The sequence below is a fragment of the Monodelphis domestica genome, chromosome 7 (assembly GCF_027887165.1).
Source record: "Monodelphis domestica isolate mMonDom1 chromosome 7, mMonDom1.pri, whole genome shotgun sequence".
Lineage (NCBI taxonomy): Eukaryota > Metazoa > Chordata > Mammalia > Didelphimorphia > Didelphidae > Monodelphis > Monodelphis domestica.
Window position 1 is genome coordinate 24,073,646 of NC_077233.1, and position 25,719 is coordinate 24,099,364.

A 25,719-nucleotide genomic window follows, 5' to 3' on the forward strand; every position below is an offset into this window, starting at 1 on the left:
AGGATCTTTACATTGCTTGTTGCCTACCTAAGGATTCTCTACAAGTCCCTAAATATTGACATTTTATTTTATATTACTTATAAATTCTATTTTACAGTTGAGAAAACTGAGATAAATGGAGGTTAAGTAACTTGCCCAGGATTATATCACTAAATGTTTCTGAGGTTGGATTTGAACTCAGATTTTCCTGAGGGGAAAGGGTGTGTAGCACATACATATAACTGGAAAAGTCATTCCCTGACTTTAGAATATGTTTTTGCTTGGAAATTTCAGTATGAATTTTCTGATATTGGCATTCACAATACTTTCAAAAGAGTAATAAAATCATACTATTCATCCTTTCATTCATTCAGGGGTCCTATGACCTCTTAAGAAAGAAATACCCAGGACTTCCGGTTAAGATGGCGGCTTAGAGAAAGCTGAAGTTCAGATCTCCGGAAAACCCTTCCCGACCGATCTCAAACTAGAAGCTCCTAAGGCGCCGAAATTCAAAACGATCAACAGCACAGACCCTGGGAACCCTCCTCCTGGACCTGGACCCGGTTCAAAAGGTACGGCTCCCCTTAAAAGCCAGAACCCGAGATCCCTCGGACCTCAGGGGTAGGAGCGCAGAGTCCAAGGCTCCCGGAAGCGGCAGCCGCGCCGGGCTCAGAGAGCAGGGTCTGAGGAACAACAACCCTCAGGGTCTTCTACCCAAGTCCCAGTCCGGGTGAAAGTTACTGCCTGGGGCTTCCGCTGCAGAGAGCAGGTCGGTCCGGGTGAAAGTTACTGCCTGGGGCCTCCGCTGCAAAGAGCTGGTCGGTCCGGGTGAAAGTTACTGCCTGGGGCCTCCGCTGCAGAGAGCTGGTCAAAACAACAGCAACCCTCAGGGCGGGCAAGACAGCCTCACGGGCTGGATCCTGCTATCCAAGTCTCAGTGAAAGTCTGTGCTCTCGGAGCTTGGGGAAGCGGCAGCCCATCCCCCCACAGGCCGACGAAACAGCCTCACGGCCAGGGATTCTGAAGGCAACTTCCGGAAATCGAGCCAGGGGGAGAGTGTGGCCTCGTGGTCCGACCCTTCCATTCCAGTTCCAGTGAGGCATATTCAGTTTAACCCAGGGAACGCCCATAGAACCAACATCAGCCCAGGACTAAAGCCTCTGATCACCAGACAAAGACAAGAAAAGCCAATCCTCCACGTTCAGAGATGACAAACTCCACAGAAGCACAGAAGCCCCAAAATACCAAGAAAAATAAGAAGAAAGGGGCGACTCTGGACACATTCTATGGAGCCAAAATACAAAATACAGAGCAGATAGAAGAAGATATACAAGAAAATTCTCCAAAATCTTCCAAAGGAAATAGAAACTCTCCACAAACACATGAAGAATTTGAATCAGAAAGGACCAAAAAGATGGAAGCCCTCTGGGAGGAAAAGTGGGAAATGATGCAAAAGAAATTCACGCATCTACAAAACCAGTTTGACCAAACTGTAAAAGAAAACCAGGCTTTAAAGCAAGAACTAATAAAGCAAAGCCAAAACACCAAGAAATTAGAAGAGAACATAAAATATCTCACCGACAAGGTGATAGATCTGGAAAACAGGGGGAGAAGAGAAAATTTAAGAATAATTGGACTCCCAGAAAAGCCAGAAATAAACACCAAACTGGACATGGTGATACAAGATATAATCAAAGAAAATTGCCCAGAGATTCTAGAACAAGGGGGCAATACAGCCACTGACAGAGCTCACAGAACACCTTCTACACTAAACCCCCAAAAGACAACTCCCAGGAATGTAATTGCCAAATTCCAAAGCTATCAAACAAAAGAAAAAATCCTACAGGAAGCCAGAAAAAGACAATTTAGATATAAAGGAATGCCAATCAGGGTCACACAAGACCTTGCAAGTTCTACGCTGAATGATCGTAAGGCATGGAACATGATCTTCAGAAAGGCAAGAGAGCTGGGTCTCCAACCAAGAATCAGCTACCCAGCAAAACTGACTATATACTTCCAAGGGAAAGTATGGGCATTCAACAAAATAGAAGACTTCCAACTTTTTGCAAAGAAAAGACCAGAGCTCTGTGGAAAGTTTGATACCGAAAATCAAAGAGCAAGGAATACCTGAAAAGGTAAATATTAAGGAAAGGGGAAAAATGTTATCTTCTTTTACTCAAACTCTCTTCTATAAGGACTACATTTATATCAACCTATGTATACTAATATGTGGGGAAAATGTAATGTATAAATAGGGGGTAAAGAAAGACCAAATAGAATAATGGTTCTCACACAAAGATTCACAGGGGAAGGGGAGGGGAAGAAAACTCCTATAAGAAGGAGAGGAAGAGAGGGGGGGGGGTTTACTTAAACCTCAATCTCAGGGAAATCGACTCTGAGAGGGAAAAACATCCAGATCCATTGGGATCTTGAATTCTATCTTACCCAACAAGGGTAAGGAGAAGGGAAAACCAAGGGGGGGAGGGGGAGAGGGAGAACAAAAAGGGAGGGAAAGAGAGGGGGGAGGGGGAGGGAACAAAAAGGGAGGGACTAAAAAGGGAAACATCAAGGGAGGGGACAAGGGGGACTGATTCAAAGTAAATCACTGGACTAAAAGGTAGAGCCGAAGAAGAAAAGGTTAGAATTAGGGAAGGCAATCAAAATGCCAGGGAGTCCACAAATGACAATCATAACTTTGAACGTGAATGGGATGAACTCACCCATAAAACGTAGACGAATAGCTGAATGGATTAGAATCCAAAACCCTACCATATGTTGTCTTCAAGAAACACACATGAGGCGGGTTGACACCCACAAGGTCAGAATTAAAGGATGGAGTAAGACCTTCTGGGCCTCAACTGATAGAAAGAAGGCAGGAGTGGTAATCATGATATCTGATAAAGCCAATGCAAAAATAGACCTGATCAAAAGGGATAGGGAAGGTAATTATATTTTGTTAAAAGGGACTCTAGACAATGAGGAAATATCATTAATCAACATGTATGCACCAAATAATATAGCACCCAAATTTCTAATGGAGAAACTAGGAGAATTGAAGGAAGAAATAGACAATAAAACCATACTAGTGGGAGACTTAAACCAACCATTATCAAATTTAGATAAATCAAATCAAAAAATAAATAAGAAAGAGGTAAAAGAAGTGAATGAAATCTTAGAAAAATTAGAATTAATAGACATATGGAGAAAAATAAATAGGGATAAAAAGGAATACACCTTCTTCTCAGCACCACATGGCACATTCACAAAAATTGACCATACATTAGGTCACAGAAACATAGCACACAAATGCAAAAAAGCAGAAATAATGAATGCAGCCTTCTCAGATCACAAGGCAATAAAAATAATGATTAGTAATGGTACATGGAAAACCAAATCTAAAACCAATTGGAAATTAAACAATATGATACTCCAAAACCGTTTAGCTAAAGAAGAAATCATAGAAACAATTAATAATTTCATCAAGGAAAATGACAATGGCGAAACATCCTTTCAAACCTTTTGGGATGCAGCCAAAGCGGTAATCAGAGGCAAATTCATATCCCTGAAAGCTCATATTAACAAACAAGGGAGAGCAGAGATCAATCAATTGGAAATGCAATTGAAAAAACTCGAAAGCGATCAAATTAAAAACCCCCAGCAGAAAACCAAATTAGAAATCCTAAAAATTAAGGGAGAAATTAATAAAATCGAAAGTGATAGAACTATTGATTTAATAAATAAGACAAGAAGCTGGTACTTTGAAAAAACAAACAAAATAGACAAAGTACTGGTCAATCTAATTAAAAAAAGGAAGGAAGAAAAGCAAATTCACAGCATTAAAGATGAAAAGGGGGACAGCACCTCCAATGAGGAGGAAATTAAGGCAATCATTAGAAATTACTTTGCCCAATTATATGGCAATAAATACACCAATTTAGGAGAAATGGATGAATATATACAAAAATACAAACTGCCTAGACTAACAGAAGAGGAAATAGAATTCTTAAATAATCCCATATCAGAAATTGAAATCCATCAAGCCATCAAAGAACTTCCTAAGAAAAAATCCCCAGGGCCTGATGGATTCACCTGTGAATTCTATCAAACATTCAGAGAACAGTTAACCCCAATACTATACAAACTATTTGACATAATAAGCAAAGAGGGAGTTCTACCAAACTCCTTTTACGACACAAACATGGTACTGATTCCAAAACCAGGCAGGTCAAAAACAGAGAAAGAAAACTATAGGCCAATCTCCCTAATGAATATAGATGCAAAAATCTTAAATAGGATACTAGCAAAAAGACTCCAGCAAGTGATCAGAAGGATCATTCACCATGATCAAGTAGGATTCATACCAGGGATGCAGGGCTGGTTCAACATTAGGAAAACCATCCACATAATTGACCACATCAACAAGCAAACTAGCAAGAACCACATGATTATCTCAATAGATGCAGAAAAAGCCTTTGATAAAATACAACACCCATTCCTATTAAAAACACTAGAAAGCATAGGAATAGAAGGGTCATTCCTAAAAATAATAAACAGTATATATCTAAAACCAACAGCTAATATCTGCAATGGGGATAAACTAGATGCATTCCCAATAAGATCAGGAGTGAAACAAGGATGCCCATTATCACCTCTACTATTTGACATTGTACTAGAAACACTAGCAGTAGCAATTAGAGAAGATAAAGAAATTGAAGGCATCAGAATAGGCAAGGAGGAGACCAAGTTATCACTCTTTGCGGATGACATGATGGTCTACTTAAAGAATCCTAGAGATTCAACCAAAAAGCTAATTGAAATAATCAACAACTTTAGCAAAGTTGCAGGATACAAAATAAACCCACATAAATCATCAGCTTTTCTATATATCTCCAACACAGCTCAGCAGCAAGAACTAGAAAGAGAAATCCCATTCAAAATCACCTTAGACAAAATAAAATACCTAGGAATCTATCTCCCAAGACAAACACAGGAACTATATGAACACAACTACAAAACACTCGCCACACAACTAAAACTAGACTTGAACAATTGGAAAAACATTAACTGCTCATGGATAGGACGAGCCAATATAATAAAAATGACCATCCTACCCAAATTTATTTATCTATTTAGTGCCATACCCATTGAACTACCAAAATACTTCTTCACTGATTTAGAAAAAACCATAACAAAGTTCATTTGGAAGAACAAAAGATCAAGGATATCCAGGGAAATAATGAAAAAAAACACATATGATGGGGGCCTTGCAGTCCCAGACCTCAAACTATATTACAAAGCAGCAGTCATCAAAACAATTTGGTACTGGCTAAGAAACAGAAAGGAAGATCAGTGGAATAGACTGGGGGAAAACGACCTCAGCAAGACAGTATACGATAAACCCAAAGATCCCAGCTTTTGGGACAAAAATCCACTATTCGATAAAAACTGCTGGGAAAATTGGAAGACAGTGTGGGAGAGACTAGGAATAGATCAACACCTCACACCCTACACCAAGATAAATTCAAAATGGGTGAGTGACTTAAACATAAAGAAGGAAACCATAAGTAAATTGGGTAAACACAGAATAGTATACATGTCAGACCTTTGGGAGGGGAAAGGCTTTAAAACCAAGCAAGATATAGAAAGAATCACAAAATGTAAAATAAATAATTTTGACTACATCAAACTAAAAAGCTTTTGTACAAACAAAACCAATATAACTAAAATCAGAAGGGAAACAACAAATTGGGAAAAAATCTTCATAGAAACCTCTGACAAAGGTTTAATTACTCATATTTATAATGAGCTAAATCAATTGTACAAAAAATCAAGCCATTCTCCAATTGATAAATGGGCAAGGGAAATGGATAGGCAGTTCTCAGATAAAGAAATCAAAACTATTAACAAGCACATGAAGAAGTGTTCTACATCTCTCATAATCAGAGAGATGCAAATCAAAACAACTCTGAGGTATCACCTCACACCTAGCAGATTGGCTAACATAACAGCAAAGGAAAGTAATGAATGCTGGAGGGGATGTGGCAAAGTAGGGACATTAATTCATTGCTGGTGGAGTTGTGAACTGATCCAACCATTCTGGAGGGCAATTTGGAACTATGCCCAAAGGGCGACAAAAGAATATCTACCCTTTGACCCAGCCATAGCACTGCTGGGTCTGTACCCCAAAGAGATAATGGACACAAAGACTTGTACAAAAATATTCATAGCTGCACTCTTTGTGGTGGCCAAAAACTGGAAAACGAGGGGATGCCCATCAATTGGGGAATGGCTGAACAAACTGTGGTATATGTTGGTGATGGAATACTATTGTGCTCAAAGGAATAATAAAGTGGAGAAGTTCCATGGAGACTGGAACAACCTCCAGGAAGTGATGCAGAGCGAGAGGAGCAGAACCAGGAGAACATTGTACACAGAGACTAATACACTGTGGTATAATCGAACGTAATGGACTTCTCCATTAGGGGCGGTGTAATGTCCCTGAACAACTTTCAGGGATCCAGGAGAAAAAAACACCATTCATAAGCAAAGGATAAACTATGGGAGTGGAAACACCGAGAAAAAGCAACTGCCTGAATACAGAGGTTGAGGGGACATGACAGAGGATAGACCTTAAATGAACACTCTAATGCAAATACTATCAACAAAGCAATGGGTTCAAATCAAGAAAACATCTAATGCCCAGTGGACTTAGGCGTCGGCTATGGGGGGTGGGGGGGAGGAAAAGAAAATGATCTATGTCTTTAACGAATAATGCTTGGAAATGATCAAATAAAATATATTTAAAAAAAAAAAGAAAGAAATACCCAATCATAGAGCCTCAGAATGTGTTTTCAAGGATGATCTGTCATCAACTTTGGATCATGAATTAATTACTGCCAAACTCCTAGGTGCCCTCTATACTGCAGATCTTAAGCAACTGCAGTCCATACCAGCACACAAAACAGATAATATCCAGCTGAGCTCATCACCAATTTTTTAGAAACCCAAGTTCATTAATTCAGTTATTCTCAACATTTCCTTGTGCCCCTAATATCTCATCTAATCAATCACCAAGTCTTTTTAATTTAAACTCTTACTTTCTACCTTAGAATCAATACTATATATTGGTTCCAAGGCAGAAGATTGGTAGTGGCTAGGAAATGGGAGTTAAGTAATTTGCCCAGGGTCACACAGCTATGAAGTATCTGAGACCAGATTTGAACTCAGGACCTCCTGTCTCTAGGCCTGGCTCTCAATCCACTGAGCTACCCAGCTGTCCCCCAATTACCAAGTCTTTTCAATCTAATTCCACAATATCTTTCCTTGGGAACAGTATTCTAGGAACCTAGGTTCATAACTTTAGAGACATCCTCAACACTTCCATTTCCCTTCTATCTAATTTCTTACTAAGTCTTATCAGTTCTGCCTCCATATTATATCTATGCACACCCTTTTCTATCCACTTATACAGCTATGAACATAATATAAGCCAGTGATGGTGAATCTCTGAAAGACCTTACTTAGAGACTTACACAGCTTTACTCCAGACAGGGTAGGGAGGAAGAGCCCCCACTGCATTGCTAGACAGAAGGGTGGATCATGTTAGAAATATTTTCAGCTGCCCAAAGAGAGTGGGAAGGGGGCAGCTCCCTTTGACATACTCTGGCATGTATACCATAAGTTCACCAACATGGATCTAAACCCTTATCACCTCTCACTTGGACTACTTTCCTGCTTCCAAGTTTGTGTTCTGGCCTCCACTATTTCACCTCCCTAATCTATCTCTATGCAACTTCCAAAATAATCTTCCTACCCATAGATCAGATCATGTACCTCCCCAGCTCAAAAAAAAACCCTTTGATAAATCTCTATTACCAATGGATTAAAGTACAGTCATTTCCCAATTAGTATATAACCCCACTGACTAATCTGACCACTATTTATTTTTTATGCCACTTATTCATATGTATGTATATATATATATATATATAATATACACCCATCCATATGTCCATTCATTTATTGAGCTCCTTGTTGGGCAAGGAATATTTAACTTTTTTTGTATTTGCATTTAACAGAGATTTAATATTAATTAAATTTTTAGTTTAATTATTTAACTTAATTCATTTGTTGAATGAATGTATGAGTGTAGTTGAAGCCAACATTGAAGACTTTGATATGTGTGACCTTGTGTGAGTCACCTGGTTTCTCTGAGTCTCAGTTTTATCACCTGCAAAATGAGGATAATGATGCATGCTGTATTTACATTGTAGGGTCAGGGAGACCCCACAAACTTGAAAATTTTATACCAAAGGTTTTTGGGGTTCTTTTGGATAAGAAAAACTATATGTCTATTTTCACTAACTTCTAACTAAATTTGACATTTCTTTTAATTTAAAAACATAATTCTGAAAAGGCATTAAAAGGCTTTCACCAGACTGTGCCCAAGGACATATAAAAGTCAGAGAACCCCTGCTTTATATAAATATGAGCTATCATCTCTAAATTGTTGTTAGAGTTAAAGAGAAAGGTTATTCCAGGCAAATGGAATTGATTAAGTATGTAAATGGAGAAAACATCAAAGTTTGTTTCAGGGAATAGTGATTAGGCATAGTACATAATCTTAATGGTTACTTGCTGATTTGAACTGAATTTGGCTGGAGTGGAGGGTCTGGGTGGGAGAAAAATGGGGCACATAGATAAGCAGTGCCATGGAGAAAAAAAATGACACTAAGGAGTTTGGTCTTTATTCTGTAAATGATGGGGAGCCTCTTAAAGTTTCTAAGTAGGGATAATGCAATCAGAGTAAAGACTGTGGAAGATTAGAGCAATTGCTTAATGTCAAGAGCAGAACTGAAGAAGACTAGACCCCAGATATGAGTTAGAAGGCTGCTAGAATCAGCTAGATATGATGTGAGAAAAGGCTGATAATGGCAGTGATGATGGGCAAGGTGGTAGTGATAGAATTATAACTTTCATTAATATAGCACACTCTAAAGTTTACCAGCTGCTTTCCCTACAACAACCATGTGAGGTGTATAACATGATTGTTAGCCCCCTTTTACTGAGGAGAAAACTGAGGCACAATAAGCTTAAGCAGTTTACCTATGGCCATCCATCCAGGCAATAAGAGCTTGATATAAGCATTGAACATAGGACTTAACTCTAGTCCAGAGTGATAGCAATGGAAATATAAAGGAAGGAACATATGGGAAGAGACCTAGAAATGCAATGTGATCATTCAGCTGGTTAAGTTGGAGCCCATATTCAAACCCAGAGAAGAATAACATCTTGAGGGAAGATACTTATTCCATGAGGCAATGGCCTTTAGAAACTACCATGACAAAATTCAGCTGAGAAATATTTCTTCAAACACATCTCCATCCCATTCTGCCTGAACTATCACTGTTGTCCTCAACTCTCTCCCACCAAACTTTGGATGCTTACCCTAGTCATTCAGCCTCTGATAAGTGAGTTTTTTACTTATATTGATCAGAATCATGTCTTCTCAATTGATATTTATGAACCATCTCCATGTTATACAGTTGTGTCCATCAGGACTTGTGGCCATCCAGCTGTCTTCAACCATTTGCATGTAAGCTCTTTGAAGGCAGGAACTATATTGATTGCTTGTATTTGTATCCAGGTCTTTGCACTGTGCTTGGCATGCAGATCATGCTTACCAAATATTCTACATATGAAAAGAGATGTGATCCAATAGAAAACCATTCATCAATCATATAGAACACTTGAGGATAAGGACTTTTAAAAATCTTTGTATTCTCAGTGCTGGGCACGTAGTAGGTGTTCAATCAATGTTAATTGATAAATGGACATTTTGGAGATTTGGTAAAGAGAAAGGGAAAAGACATACATAGCAAGAGAAAAAGAGATGCTTCCAGAATAGTAAACTGTCTGGAATTAATCTTTTTTCCTTGTCATTAACATCTGTTCCATCATAAGCCATAATATCATTCTATGCTTTGAAAATGACCATGTTCATCTATTTATGGCCATGGGAGATGATTACTGTCATCTCTGTTTATGAGCTTAGATATAATCTCTCTTCAAGGATACTTGAGGTAATTTTCTTAGTGCTTAAATGTTGGTTAGTTAATATTTTTTAATAGATAATTGTGAACATTAGGGTCAATTGGAAACCCTGTCAGAAATACAGGGATGGATGTGGGTGTTTGCCAATTAATAATACCAACTGACATTTTGGTGTTAAAGATATCCTTTTTTTCTTCTGAGATTTAGAGTCTTAGACTTTTATTTGTAGAATTCTTTAAGCTTTGAAACAATTTGATGAAGTGGATGCTCCTTCCTGCTTTACACACTTAGTAGCTGTGTGACCCTGAACACATCACTTGACCTATAACTGTCTCTGTTTCTTTATCTGTAAATAGAGATCATAATATCACCTACCTCCCAGGGTTCTTGTGAGGACAAAATGGGATAATATCTGTAAAGCTCTATGTAAACCTTAAGGTGCTATATAAATGTTATTATCCATTATTCAGATGAGGAAACCAAGGCTTAGTTAAGGTCACAGAACAAGTTTGAATCTGAGAACTGAACCAAAGTCTCCCCATTTCCAACTCCCATAGACCACATTACCCTCTCATTTCTATTCTCTCCTATAACAATGCTTTATATCTCCGCAGCACTGAAAGGTTCCATTGTAAGTAAATAGTATTTTCCCTTTTAAAGGTAGGAAAGCTGAAACTGAGAAGTCAAATCACTTTCCATGGTCACTAAGGAAGGCAATGTCAGCCCTGGCAATAAAATACAATGTTTTAAAATTGATTCTCAACTTCTTTTTAGGGGCAAACCCACAGAATGTACCTTTCTCCTTCAAAGTACTCTTGTCATTGCCCTCACAGAACCCTTGTGTTGAGGATCCTTAAAGACCACCAAATGCCATTTGATGCCATCAGCATTACTGGACCCCCTGATCTCAAATGCCCATCTCTAAACACTGAAATTGACTAGACAGTAGGACAGTTTCAGTGCTCCTGGGAAAACATTGACCATGTCAGAAAATTTCTTAAAAGAAACTCATTCGTTCAACAAGCACTTTTAAAGCACCTATTATATGCAACTCACCATGCTAGGTGTTGCCTGCATTCAGACAGCTTAAATCTTCTGGGTTTGAGACTCCTTTAGTTAGAGTTAACTGAGGTAAATCCCAGGGAAGATAGTCTCCTATTTGGTTTCCCTGCCCTAAATCTAGGCCATTCTATACAAATGTAAATCTGACCATGCAGCTTCCCTATTCTTTCAACTAGGTCTCTATCCAGTGAATCCTAGTTGCCTCTAACATAAGAAACAGAAGTTGGAAAAAACCCCAACTCTTTAATTTACAGATGCTTGACCTTAAATTATCTGTCCAGCCTCTTTGGAAATTGCTCTCAGCATTCTATGATCCAGCCAGATAGGCTTTCTATTTGCTCTTCTTACATCACATTCTGCTTCTTTTTGTCAGACTTTTGTCCTAACTTCCCTACCTCCTTGGAATACATGTCCTTCCTGTCTCTTCTTTTTTACTTGTCAAGAGGAAAAATTCTTTGGTCTCCTAAAACTGTTGACTCCTTGCAGATATAAAGCATATTGTCTAAGTACTAAATTCATCCATTAACGCATTTGGATTAGAAAACAAAGAGTATAGATTTAGACCTGAAAAGAAATCTTAGAGGCTATGTAGATTAACCTTCACATTTTAAGATGAAGCAATGGAGTCCTGGGGAAAGTGAAATGATTTGTACTAGTTTGCATATGTAAGCAAGAAATAGGGCTTGGATTTGAAAACAAATTATCCAACACTGAATCCAGTGCTTTTGCCATTCTGCCCCATAGACACTGATATTTTAAAAGTATTATGTCCTCTTATAGTTATATTTATACTTTATGGCTATCAAAACCAATTCATCCTGTAATTCAATATAGTGCTAACAGATATTCCCCATTTTTTGGTCATTTGTTCCTATTTTCGTTAATCAAAAGTCCTGGGATGAACTTCCTTCAAACCATCCCCAGACAAGACTAATTTCCCCCTCCATTATTCCTTGCTGTTTTTGATATCATATTACTTATAATTTTTCCATAATTCCCCTTCTAGGCATTTTGCAAATGACTATAGTATAAACTTGTATTGCCCTTGTCTGCCTTGTTGTGGCAAAAAGAAGAGTCATATGGCTACATGAGGTAGATCCTGAACTCGTTGACTTCTTTACTAAGCAAATGAATGAATGAAAAAGCATTTATTAAGCACTTATGTTCCAGGATACAGGAGTGAGATAATCCATAGCTTCAAGAAGCTTGGATATTATTAATAAGCATCTATAGGTGAATGGTGGTCAGGGAAGAGACTAGGAAAACAGAAGGATTTTTAATGGAGGTATGAGCGAGCCAAAGATCATTTGCTTTCCAGAATGTTCCTTGAGGAAAAGATGGGAAAATTGTGTGGTAGAGGAATGTGTGAATATCAATGTAAATGGTAAGATGCCTACAATGGGTGTATAAATGTTTTGCTGGGTTATAAATCCTTGTCTGGAGCTGATTTGACATAGTGAACAATTCAATGAGGTAATTGTTTTGTAATCACAAATTTTCTTAAATAAATTAAGATCAACCTAATTCATGTGTAATTCATGTGAAAGAAACTTTATCAGTTTCTTATTTTTTGGAATAGGTCTGGATAGAGCTGTTATAATTAGATGCACTATTTTTCATTATTCCTTCTAATATGCCATTGATTCTGAACTTTGTGTTAATTAGATGATAGCCTTGGCCTTTGTAAACAGCTGATTTACCCCCAAATGAGTAACTAATAATTTCCTTTCTCTCTATAACTCCAGTACAGTCCAATTCATCTTTTAAAGTAGTATTTTCTACTTCCCAGGTCCAGTTCTTCTTGAAGGAAACTTATGATATAGGCATGAAGCTTCCACCAACCTTTGACCATTTTTGTTCCTAACTCCTGAAGCACCATTTCTAATATATATATATATATATATATTTTTTTTTCCCCCCATCTTCCCATGGACTCACACTGGTATTGAAGTCATTAGGTAGCAGTGTATGTACTGCCTTGTTCTGAAGGATCCAGTCAGATGTTTTAGAATTTCTTCACTTTATTGTCCTCTTCTTGTTATGTGTCAGGCACACAATGCTTAATAAATATTTGTTGCTTTGCATTCAAGAGAGGCTGTTGATGGAGCTGCACTCCTAATGTTTCTTTGCTTATTTTACACCATGAGTCTATGAACACATCTTCATTTTAATTATGTATCATTAGCATTTTGTTCTTCCTGGGGAATTCTATTCCAGGCGATCCGAGCCACTGAATGTGCCATCAGGAAGCAAACTGTCGTATATTTCCAGAAATGGGAAGAAATTCCCTAGTGCTGTTGGGTCTCTGGTGCGATGTGAAGTGGAGTGTGGAGGTGACTATATTCAGGCAACAGACTCATGTATAAAAGGGTCTGTTGACTGAATATAATTGCCTCTACTCTCCTGTCAAACGTTGTCAATGCACTGGGTGTCTGGGCTTTTTCTAGACTTCCAAATGTGTAGTTTCACTGGTCTCTTCACAGACTGTCACTTAGATGATGAATTTGATAGATGAGTTCCGTCCAAAACGTCATCATCATGTAGTGCTTCCGGTGATGAAACCCTTAAATGTACCTAGGTTGATCCTTGGACAACAGGTATCTAGTCCACAATGACGTCTGATGCTAACTAGCTAGCTCACTAATATAGCCACCCCCTCTCAGAAATTCCTTGGCATCATTTTGGTATCTACTTTCCTGTAAACTTGGTTTTCCCCAAATAAAATGTAAATCCCTCTCTGTAGAGGCTGTTTTGCTTTCTTTCACTGCAGCTCCAGTTCCTATGTTATATCATAAGTGATTAATAAATGCTTTTGGAATGAATGAAAAAAATGAGAAAAAGTTTTCTGAAATACTTTTCCCAAAGTCACCTCATTCAGCTGTCAGTTAAATGATTATTTTACCCATTTCACAGATGAAAAAGTAGGGGCTTTCATATATTAAATGACTAGCCCAGAGTCACAAAGTTTGGAAGTGTCTGTGCTGGAATTTAACTCAGTTCCCTGGATAACAAATCCAGTACCCCCTCCCATTGCCTGCAACTTGAGAATACTAATATGACTTTTTTCCCCCGCACTCTGATTATCAGTCATGCTTACTTATGTTGTGCCATTCTTAAAATAAGTGTTTTCACATTTTCATCTGGACAGAAATAGAAACCTGCCAGTTTCAGAGTCACCCTGGAATAATGAGAGAATTCCCCACAAGCACAGACCACACAAATACAGCTGTGGCATGAAGATCTTTTGGTGGCTGAGCATCTTTGTCTACATGTGAGGGATTGGAAAGTTCAAAGATGAAGATGAGTGTGGAGGTGTGTAAAAGCCCCCTTAATGGCAGGAGACGCATCCCCCTCCCCCAAATGACAGTCTCAAGCCAGAGGAAAACCTAGTAGTGGTGGTTCAGTTTATGAAGGTCCTTCCGTCCTCTCTATTTGCCTTGCAGTTTAGAGGGCCATCTGTCACTGTTTAAGGAGCTGTCTGACTCCCCACTTTCAGCTGGCAAGGACGTCACCATTTATACAGAAGGGCATTCCAAGGGAAAGAGCCTTTTCAGGAGATATTCCTGGGACAATGGAAACTGACCTCACATGGCGCTCTGGGGAGAAAATCACCTACTTTTTCCTCAGCAATATTGTCCTTAGCTCATCAAGATCATATTACTGAAAAACCTGTCTAGAGGATTCTTTAGTAGATTTGGGGTATGGAAAAAGGAGCAAAGGACAGGCTGGGAATGACTTCCAGCTGGGCCCCCAATCTTGCCTTGAGCTAAGCCAATTCACCTTTGGGCTACTCATTTGCTCATTTGAGATATTGGAGGCAGGGATTGGCCCCTTGCAATTGGAATGTCCAGTGATTTCCTCAGCATATCCAAGGCTGACCCCCAGGGTGGAACTTCAGTGAATTTCCTTAGTCTGTAGTTATTTAATAGTCTTAAGCAGAATTAAGGAGGAGAGAAGGGGGAAGAGAGAAGCTGTTTGAGTTGTTTATTTGGGCATAACCTTATAAAATTCATTTTTTAAAAGTATTTAGCAAATGCCTACTATGTGTTAGGCTTTATGCAGGGATAGGAAAGATAATAATAAACAAGCCTCAATGGCTTGTCATTCTACTGGGGGTTGGGTTGAAATAATATCTAAATGTGTTTGACAGTTCCATTATCTAGACAAAATTCCTGAAGTGTAGACTGTTTCTAAATTGACTTTTTAACCCCAGGACCTATGACAATTCCTGGCCATAGTAGGTGCTTAATAAATGCTTCTTCTTCTTTTAACCCTTACCTTTTGTCTTAGATTTGCTACTATGTAATGGTCCAAGTCAGAAGAGTGGTAAGGGCTAGGCAATGGGGGTTAAGTGACTTGCCCAGGGTCATACAGATAGGAAGTGTCTGAGGCAAACTTTGAACCCAGGACCTCCCATTTCCGGGCCTGGCTCTCGATCTACTGAGCCACCTAGCTGCCCTCTTTATTCAATGCTTCTTGAGTGAGTGATAAATCTCAAGGAAATTTGGAGGTTGGGTAGAAAGGGTACGAACAACTAAAGATATCAAGAAAAGGCTTTTTTGTAGGAGTTTGCATTTCAGAAGCAGAACAAAGGAGAAAGAGGATTCCAGGCATCCATAGGCAACAGCATGGATTACCATATAATTCCTACATATACAACATGGCCATCCAATGCAGCTGAGGAAGTCTCCAGGTGTAACGACTTTTCGTGCCACTGGACCCAGGCTTCCAACGCCGAGAGAGTGGGGCTGTCTCTGTGCATCGACTTTTCCACTTACATCTCCTTCATGCACAAGTGTCTTTGTGCACACTCATCTACATCACAGATGAAAGCGCACAAAGACAATCGTCATCCTCGGTTACCGAGAGACTACTACTACTATACAACAGAATATATAAAAACTCTAATTTGAGTAAAATACAGAATAAGGGAAGTAATGTGAGATCATTCTAGAAAGAAAAGTTGAAGCCAGATAATGAACAAGTGAGAAATGCCAAAAGGAGAAGTTTGCATTTTATATTAGAGGCTCTTTTGGACACCAGTTCCTCGTCTATAAAATGGGAATGATAATAGTACCTATCTTACAGGGTTGTTAAGAGAATCAAATGAGCTAACATGAGTAAAGGGCTTTGTAAATCTTAAAATCCAATATAAATGTTACCTATTATTGCTATCAATATGTTGCTAGATATGCTGTTATCATCATCATTATTATTAGAAGATCACAATATATCTGGAACTGGATGCGATCTTAGAATCCATGTAGACCAACTCATTTTGCGACTGAGAAAGATAATTCCTAGAGAGAAAAGTGACTTGTCCAAAGTCACACATCTAGTAACTGCAAGAACCAGGTGTTAGTTCTGGGTTATCTGAAGTCAGTTTCAATACTCTTTCCACTATAGCATACTCTCTCTAATAAATAAATATTTGAGAAATAAAGATAGGTTGGTCTAATGTATGAACCCATAATGGATATATGGACCTGGGGAAGTCATTTAGCTTGTCAGGGTCTATGGCAATTCTTTAATAATTATATATTCCCAACAGGGCACTTATCTATGTTAACAGTTTCCTTACTGGTGTAAACCTCAAAATTTCTTAGACTTATAAATGTTTTTAAAGTGATTTCCTTGTCACACTGGAAAATTTCTATTCCAATAGAATTATTGGTCAGTTGGGGATTGTAATAGATAGCAGGCTAGGGTTTTAGTTAGGAAGACTTGAATTTGAATCCTGCTTCAGAAACTTATTAGCTTCAGGATTTGCTGGGCAAGTTATTTGATTGCTCAGTCTCAGTTTCTTCTTCTCTGAAATGGGGATAGTAATTACACCTGTTTCACAGGGCTGTTCTGAAGATCAAATGATACAACACATATAAAGTGCTTTGTAACCTTTAAAGTACCATATAAACACTATTGTTGTTCTGTCCAAAAGTAGCTAAATGTTATGCTGGGTAGATTCTCAGGCCTGGAGTCAGGAAGACCAGGGTTCAAATCCAGCCTCAGACATTTACTAGTTATGTGACCCTAGGGTAAGTCATTTGACCTTGTTTGCCTCAGTTTCCTTATCTCTCAGATATACTAGAGAAGGCCATAGCAAACCACCCTAGTATCTTTGCAAAGGAAACCCTAAATGGGTCATGAAGACACAACTGGAAAGGACTAAACAACAATTGAAAAAAGTGGGTGCTAAGTAGTGCTTATATTACACACACACACACACACACACACACACACACACACACACATATGATATCTCTGCATTAAAATGGGGACTTTGTGTTCCAGAGACTTAGGAAGACTTGAATCCAGTTTCTTAACTAAGAATGACTTAAAGAGTCACTCTTAAAGAGTGACTGGCATGGTTATTCCTAGATCCATGGCATTTGGTGGCATCAATATTTGGAGGAAAGTCAGTGAGCTGGTTCTCAGTGGCACTCAAGCTAAGGAACTAATGGGCATGTGAATGAACTGAAGGCACTGAGATCCTCCCCTCCCCACCCCAAGGTTTCTTTTGCCTCCTAATAGGAAGGGTGGATAGGGAGCTGCTGCCAGGTGTCCAGCCAATACCCTCTGGGTAGATTGCTGTGCTTTCTCAAACAACCTAGATTCCAACTGGCAGTCAGTGTGGGCTCCCACTGGATAACAGCTCTAGGCGCTGGCCTCCAGGCACAGGCTGCTTTCAAACAGAGAGCTAGCTTGTGAAATGAATGTGGAAGAGACTCAGTCTCTTCCTATTTGCCAGTTAGAGGGATAGCACAGTTCCTATATTCCTTATCTCTTCTGGCACCCAGGGATAATTAAGCTACTAATACCAAGGATATCACTGAGATTTCATCCTGCCTCCTTGTCTTTGAAAGTCTGGAACAGCCCCTTAACTCCAATCCAGTATGAAATACTCTCCCTTTTGGAACTCTTAGCTGCCTTCGATGGTCAGCTCCAGCACTACCTCCTGAAAAGGCCCATCCTACAGAACCCATTTATTCATAATAATGCCTCATGTAGATGTGGTCTGATTTACCTCTCCTGTCCTTCCATCCCACCCAGGAGAATAGAAATTATTCAAGGGCAGAGACTTTTGTATTTTTGTCTCTATTTCCAATAGAGTGAATGGAGAGCCTCAGAGCCAAGTAGGTCTGTATTCAAATCTCACTTCTTACATTTGTAGTCTATGCTATGCTGGGCAAATTCCTTAACCTCCTTGTGGTGGAATGTATGTTTGACTGGTACCAGCCAGCACTCAAATAAGGTGGATTTACCTGATCTCAAGAAATAGAGAGTATAGCTATCTGCATACAAGTGAAGGGGCTCTCACATTTCATCCCCAAATTCCTCCATTCCACTGGTCTTTGCATTTTAGTCCTTTTCAATTTCAAGAAATGTCTCTTCTTAATTGCCTACTCAGTGCTATGGGCTACTGGGAATGCAAAGATGGACTTGTCAAGAAGACTTTGCTCCTAGTTAATGTTGTGACTAACCATGATGCTCAAGGACTAGGGATGAAGGAGGTTGCCTATTTCCTGACAAAAATTGGGGCTCAATATGAACAATGGATCATATATTGGGCCGTGACCTAAGTAGGCATTTTTCCCAATTAGAGATAATTGATTGGAAAAGATGTTTCTTTTTTTTTCTTTTCAGGAAAAAAGATGGGAAAGGGGAATGGTGGTGAGATAGGAAAATAGAATTTTGTTTATGGAAAAATAATGAAATTGATGGATAAAATGGATAAAAAAGAATTGTGTGGAGTAGAAGCTGCATGAAAATCTCATCTTTGATAGAGATTGACTGTGTCCCTGGGTAAGTCATGGGACCTCTCAGGTTTCTAGGATACTCTCTAGAATCATGTTGGAGAAGATGTGGCATGTGTGCCCTTATGGCACAGAGGGGGCTGCTCTGTTCCCCCTACACAGAACCTGAGGACATTTTTGCATCCCCTGCCCTCTGTCCAGCAGTCCAATGTGAGCACTTTCTCCCTTCACTATATGGGATAATGCAGGGGACTCACAGGCAGCTTGAAGGCATATTTTAGTCACACGATCTCTAAAAGGTTCACCAATGCTGCTCTGAACTCTGAATTACAGAGTTGAAGTTGACTTTTAACTGGTTGAGGGAGTTCCTGTATTGGGAGATATTTTCTTATGCCAGGAAATAAAAAAGTTTGGTACTCTGACTCTTTCCCCCTCAAAGTGCTATAATGGCTTTTGGCATAAATGGAAAGTAACAGGAACTCAGAAGAAATGAGTCACTTTTGACTAGTAAAAATTGAATGAGCAGATAAAAGCATAGAATAGAGAATATTGTAAAGATTTGTGGGCAATGGAGAGTAATAATAGGGTCTATGGAGGGGGTAAAGGGTAGACAAGGCTGGGAAAATAGGGTCCAGATTGGGAGCAAAGCAAGCAACACAAGGAAGCTTCATTTTATGTGATAGGCAAAAGGAGCCATTGAAGGATTTGGAGTATGATAGGGAGATGATGCCCAGGACAGACTGGAACAATGGAACAGGAAAAGCAGGGAAATGAGTTAGGAATGAGAAGTGATTATAACATGAACCAGCATAGTATAGCAGTGAGGAAGAATAAAGAATTGATAGGATGACTGACATTTTTGAACCTTGATGACCATAAAGATAAAGGCATCAATGGAAATGGGGATGAGGAGAATCTAGATTGACAGAGAAGGAGATCTACCCAACTTTTTCCATCTTCATTTTAAGCTCCTTTTCTCTAAGTTGGTGCAGTGAACCATTGTCCTCAGCCTCAAATTCCTTCAGTCCAAATAAAATTCCATATATGTATATAATTATATATATATATATGTATATATATATATATATATATGCCATGTTCCAGAGAAGTTATGTGAAAATGAATGCTGATAAGTGAATAATTTGAAATTTGTTCCTGGACTTGGCCACTTAAAAATTCTAAATATTTCTTTTTAGAGCAACTAATTGTACCATTAATCTTTTTTTAGATCAATCTAGATTTCTACATGTTGAATTTCTTTAAAACAGGGCATCCCAGGTAAAAAAAAAAGAAATCTAAAGACCCTTCCCTCTATCACTCTAGCAAAAAAAAGAGATTTATTTAACTACCTAAGAAATTCACAATTTTATAGCAGAAGCCATTTATTAAAGACTTAGATGCAATATAGAGAAATCAATGGCCCTGTAGTGAGGCTCCAATAAACTTATAACTATTTTTGTGATGTCCACTTCTCAGGAGTGGAATCAGCTGTATTTGTCCAGGGGCTCTGTTGCTCTGATGCAAGAAAGCTTCTGGGAACATCATTCTCCATCTCTCAAAGATTGCTGATGTCTCCCTGTCGCCCTAGGAAGCTGAAATTGCATTCTGATCTGAGTGGGAAATTTTTGTGAGAATTAATGGAAAGTTAGAAATCCAACATACCCTGGGGATCTAGTCAGAATGAACTGCCAACTTATAGGATGGGTTTGAATAAGTTGTTCATAGAGTGTCAAGTGTGTAGCAGTAGAGGAAAGGGTATTTAGAATCACAAAACCAGAGAAGGTAATACATTTCTGGAAGAACTTTCTTTTTTAGGACTTTAGGTAAAGGAAATAAACAATGTGTTCTAAAAAAACCTTACCTTCTGACATAGAATCAATACAAATACCAGTTCCAAGGAAGAAGAATGGTAAGGGCTAGGCAACTGGAGTTAAATTACTTGCTCAGGATCACACAGTTAGAAAGTAGCTGAGGTCAGATTTGAACCCAAGTCCTCCTGACTCTAGGCTTGGCACTCTATCTACTGAGTTATATAGTTTCCCCCAATATACTTCCTCAGAGATGTAATTTCAAGTGAATTTATCTCTTAGGAGCCATATTTAAAGCTAAAAAATGGAACCCCAGTGAGCTACACTTACTGGCCAACCTGACCGTTAATTTTGTTGCTAGACGAAGGGCCCCTGGAATATAAATAAAATCCAGTAATACTGAATAGAGCATTTTCTTATTCCAACTCCCTCAATTAGAAAAGGAGTATAATTTGTGTTCCCCAAAACCTTATTAGGGCCTTGGTCATTTATGTTTCAAGAGAAATCTGTTCATCTGACAATAGGGTGATTCTGGATTCTCTTTTAGCAGGGACATTTTTCTTGACCAATGAAACCATTGTTCTTTTCATCTGGTCCAGAGTGCTTTTTTCTTTTCCAAGTCTAGTTTTTGTTACCACTAGCAAAGCAACATCTGGGACATGCTTACTAGCATGAAGTATAAGTGAGCACAGACTGGGTTCTCATTGGCATAGCCTGCCATCTAATATGGAATTTAAGATTATTGCCAGGGATTTAGTCATCCCATGGGAGATTGCTTAGTAAGCATAGTGGATAGAGTGCTAGGCCTAGAGAGTCAGGAAGGCCTGAGTTCAAATCTGACTCCAGACACTTAGTAGCCATGTAATCCTGGACATCAGGTAACCCTATATGCTTCAGTTTCCTCATCTGTGAAATGAGCTGGAGAAGCATCCCTGTATCTGCCAAGAAAATCCTGAATGCCCTTGTGAAGAGTCAGAGATAACTCAGAAACAACAAAAATACTGGGAGGTTGGCTTATTTCACCTGAAATTATACTTCTTTGCTTTCTTGTTGTTACCACTAAGAATCTCTAGTTAACTTTTCCCTGCACTTAACAGGCTTTTATTTCTCTAGCCCAATGAGCATCTTAAATTAGTGATAATGAAGGGTTTACAATATTCCTTGAAAACATTCATCATGAGGTTGATGCTGGAGATTATTGGATGCACTAGGGTTCTTTTGGGGTCAAGGAAGTGGTATTGAGTCAGATGTTAATAATTGTCTTGAAGAACCTACCTAGTTAAGCAAAGAGTATCTTTGATTATTCAGCTCATGGTAATGTGTGTTGATGGGAGACAGGGAGAGCTTGAGTATATAAAAACAAAGACCCTGATTTTCATAAGATCATAGATGGAGAATTGTAAGAAGTCTCTCAAAAGCCATCTAGTCCAACCTCTTCATTTTACAAATGAGGAAACTGAATCCCACATAGATTAAATGACTATTCAAGGTCACATGTAGCATTTGGAAGTAGAATTTGATCCCAGATCCTCATATTCAGGCATCATTTTGCTTTCCATCCAGAAAACCTATCACTAGGGTTGTTGAAGAGGAATGAAATGGACAGGTTAAATTTTCAAAATATCAAAGTATTACTAGAGGTGGCAATAATGAGACCCCATGGGCCAAGCACTATTCTAAGTACTTTTACAAATATCTCCTTCAATCCTCATGACAACCTTGAGAAGTGGGTACTGTTATTATCCCAATTTTGTAGATAAGGAGACTGATAAGTTAAGAGACTTGTCCAGGATTACATAGCTAGTAAGTAGCTGAGGCTGAATTCAAACACAGTTCTTTCCAGATTTAGCCTCAGCTAGTTGTCTAAACTGTCTGCCATAATGCCTGAGGGGAGATACCAAACTGGGAAAGAGAACTTGATAGGAAAAGTACAGATATACTTGGCACAGAATTCCTCTCTGGTTGGCTCTAATTATATGACAAGAACAAACCAGATTGAGTAGTTGATAATTCTAGTTCAAGAACAAATCAGAAAACCCAGGAATTAGGTTATCAGCAACGGTAAAACATAGATAGGAACTTGAATAGTTGTAGTAAGTACAATGTTACTAGCCTGGAAACACCACAGGACTCAATCTGGATCAGACACTGAGAATCCATGCACAATAATTAGCTATTCTCAGAGCAGTCTTGTCTCCTTTTTTCAGAGGTTATGCTTCCTGAAAAAGAAGTCTCTTTGTACAATTCAAGGGGATGTGCTTCAATGACAGAACACCTTCCTTTTCAGAGTAGCTTCCTTTGAAGGTACTTTCAGTAGTGAACTTGAACAGACTGGAATTGCCTTTTCTCAGCAGCTTGTAGCTAATGGCAGCATCCCATGAAAATGCTGCTACCACCAAAAAGGCGCAGAGTTTAGAGCAGAAATCTAAGTGATGCTGGTAACTCTTCCCCTCCATACCCCCAAACACACTGTTAGCACAACAGTGAAGGTAGTGCATTTGGAGGAAGAGAGTGGAAAGGGACTTGAGTCATTGCCTCAACCAAATTCCCTCATTCCCCATCAATCACCAGACATATTTAAGTCAGAAGGAGAAATGATCCACAGTGCTGATTCTCTGCTCTTGAGACCAACACACTAGTTGAGCTGCTGTCATTGAAAATATTACTCCTTGGTCCTTTTTCCACTTACTTTATTTTTCTAGCTTTTATTTATTTATTTATTTTTGAAACATAGCTAATATGGACCTATATTTTCCATGACTTCACATGTATAATTGATATCCTATTGCTAGCTTTGTCTGTGAGTCAAGGAAAATCTGGAGGGAGGAAAAGAATTTTGTATTCAAATTTAAAAAAAATGTTAAAATAAAGTATAATTATAAAAAGAGAATAAATGTTTGGGAAATGCGAGAATAGTAATATTACTATCTAACTTTATATATCACTTTTGCAAAACACTTTTAATTTACATTATCTCTCAATTTCCACAACAACCCTTTGTAATGAATATGGCTGTAATTATTATTCTTTTCTTATTTGTTGTTGTTTAGTTGTTCCAGTTGTATTTGACTCTTTGTGACCCCATTTGGGTTTTCTTGGCCAAGATACTGGAATAATTTGCCATTTCCTTCTCCCACTCGTTTTACAGATGAGGAAAATGAAGCAAACCATTAAGTGACTTGTCCAGGGTAACAAAGCTGGAAAGTGTCTGGAGTCAGATTTGAACTTAGGAGGAAGAGTCTTCCTGAATCCAGGCCAAGCACTCTCTACTGTTCCACTTTGCTGCCCCATTCTTGTCTTATTGATGGAATCAATTATGCTAAGAAAGATTAGGAATTTGAGCAAGCCTGTACAGTCAATCAACAACCAATCAATCAACAAGCATTTATTTAGCATTGGCTTAATAAATTCCAGGCTTTGTGGTAAGCACACATTTAATGAGTTTTGAAGGCAATATTAGAATCCATTCCTTCCTACCTTCAGGTTCAGCATTCTCCCCATTGTTATGCTGCTTTTCCCTAACATAAATCATAGATTTTGAGCTTCAAGCAACTTCTAAAATCATCCAGTATAATCCTGTCATTGTATAGGTAGGGAAAATGAGGTTGAGAGACAGTAAATGACTGATTCAAGATCACAAAGGTAGTAGGCATCAAGTCAGTTCACTGGCCTCAGGTGTTTTTTCTATTTTGTGTTCATACTTTGTCCTGACCCATTTCCCACTTTTACCCTTGCCCTTAAATTAGCATAATAGTCAGTTAGCAAAAATTCTTCAGATCGTATTCTGGTAAATATTTCTTAGTCATATATTTCTCATCTTGAACTTATAAAAGCATTGGGTAAAATGGGAAGTCTAAAACTGCATTAGCCCACAGAATCAAAATCAAAGAAGGTAAGAGTTAGACGGGACCTCAAAGTCCATCAACCCATGTCCCAACAAGAGTCCTCTCTTCAAACTCATAATAGGTGGCCATAACAACTTTACTTTAAGGCTATCACTACATCCCAAGACAGTCCCCCTGCCCCATTACTTTTGGATAGCTCTAATGATTAGGAAGGGAAGCTAAGTGACACAGTGGATAGAGCATTAGGTTTTGAATTAGGAAGATTCATCTTCTTGAGTTCAAATCCAGTCCCATACAGTTACTAGCTGTGTAACCCTGGGTAAGTCATTTGATCCTGTTTGCCTCAATGTCCTCATCTGTAGAGTGAGCTGGAGACAAAACTACTCATATCTTTTCCAAGAAAACTCCCCAAACCACTGAATAACAAGTAATTGTTAGGAATCTCTTCTGAATTTCACTTTCATGAGCTATTCTAGCTGGACAGTATCTTTTGGGATCCTGTAATTTATTGTGCCAACTAGCCTTCTCTAAGTTTTATGTTAAATCCAAAGCTACATAGGCCTTTATTTAAGGTAAGGATAAAATGGCAAAAAGCCCAGGACAAGCACCGATTCCCAGGGCACTCCATTGGAGACTTTAGGTTGAAGCCATGCAATTCAGTTCAGTTCAGTTCACCTGAATTCTACAAACATTCACAAAGGATTTATATATAATTCCAGTTTCTTTTTCTAGAGATTATTCAGTTCCCTTTTGTCTGTAGCTTATGAATGCTTCCTTTGAGAAGGTTTTGAAGAAAATATATCAGGGAAAAAGTGCTGGTCCAAGAGCCAGAGGATTAGGGTTTGAATCCTAATTTGCCACCTGTGTGACCTTGAGAAATTATTTAACCTCCTGGAGCTGGAGTTTTCTCCTCCATAAAATAAGGAGGTTGGACTAGGCGGCTAGTCCAGGAATTCCTTCCAAATCTAAATCTAACGTCCTATAAGGCACAGAATGTTCAAATAACAAAATGACATCATTTTTTAAACCCTTACCTTCCATCTTGGAGTCAATACTGTGTACTGGCTCCAAGGCAGAAGAGTGGTAAGGGCTAGGCAATGGGGGTCAAGTGACTTGCCCAGGGTCACACAACTGGGAAGTGTTTGAGGCCAGATTTGAACCTAGGACCTCCCATCTCTAGGCCTAGCTCTCAATCCACTGAACTACCCAGCTGCCCCC

The 25,719-nt window shown here is 38.8% G+C and overlaps 1 protein-coding gene and 2 non-coding genes across 5 annotated transcripts in view; all 3 read right to left on the reverse strand.

The window, feature by feature from the left end:
* CADPS (calcium dependent secretion activator) overlaps positions 1-25,719 on the reverse strand; it is a 441,690-nt gene that overhangs the window by 284,860 nt on the left and 131,111 nt on the right. The gene's annotated exons all lie outside the window — the stretch shown is intronic.
* MIR12381 (microRNA mir-12381) lies at positions 9,858-9,915 on the reverse strand. Its single transcript, NR_162950.1, has one exon. It is a non-coding gene; the product is annotated as a microRNA mir-12381 (primary transcript).
* Positions 13,429-13,484, reverse strand: MIR7333 (microRNA mir-7333). The gene has a single exon (NR_127552.1). It is a non-coding gene; the product is annotated as a microRNA mir-7333 (primary transcript).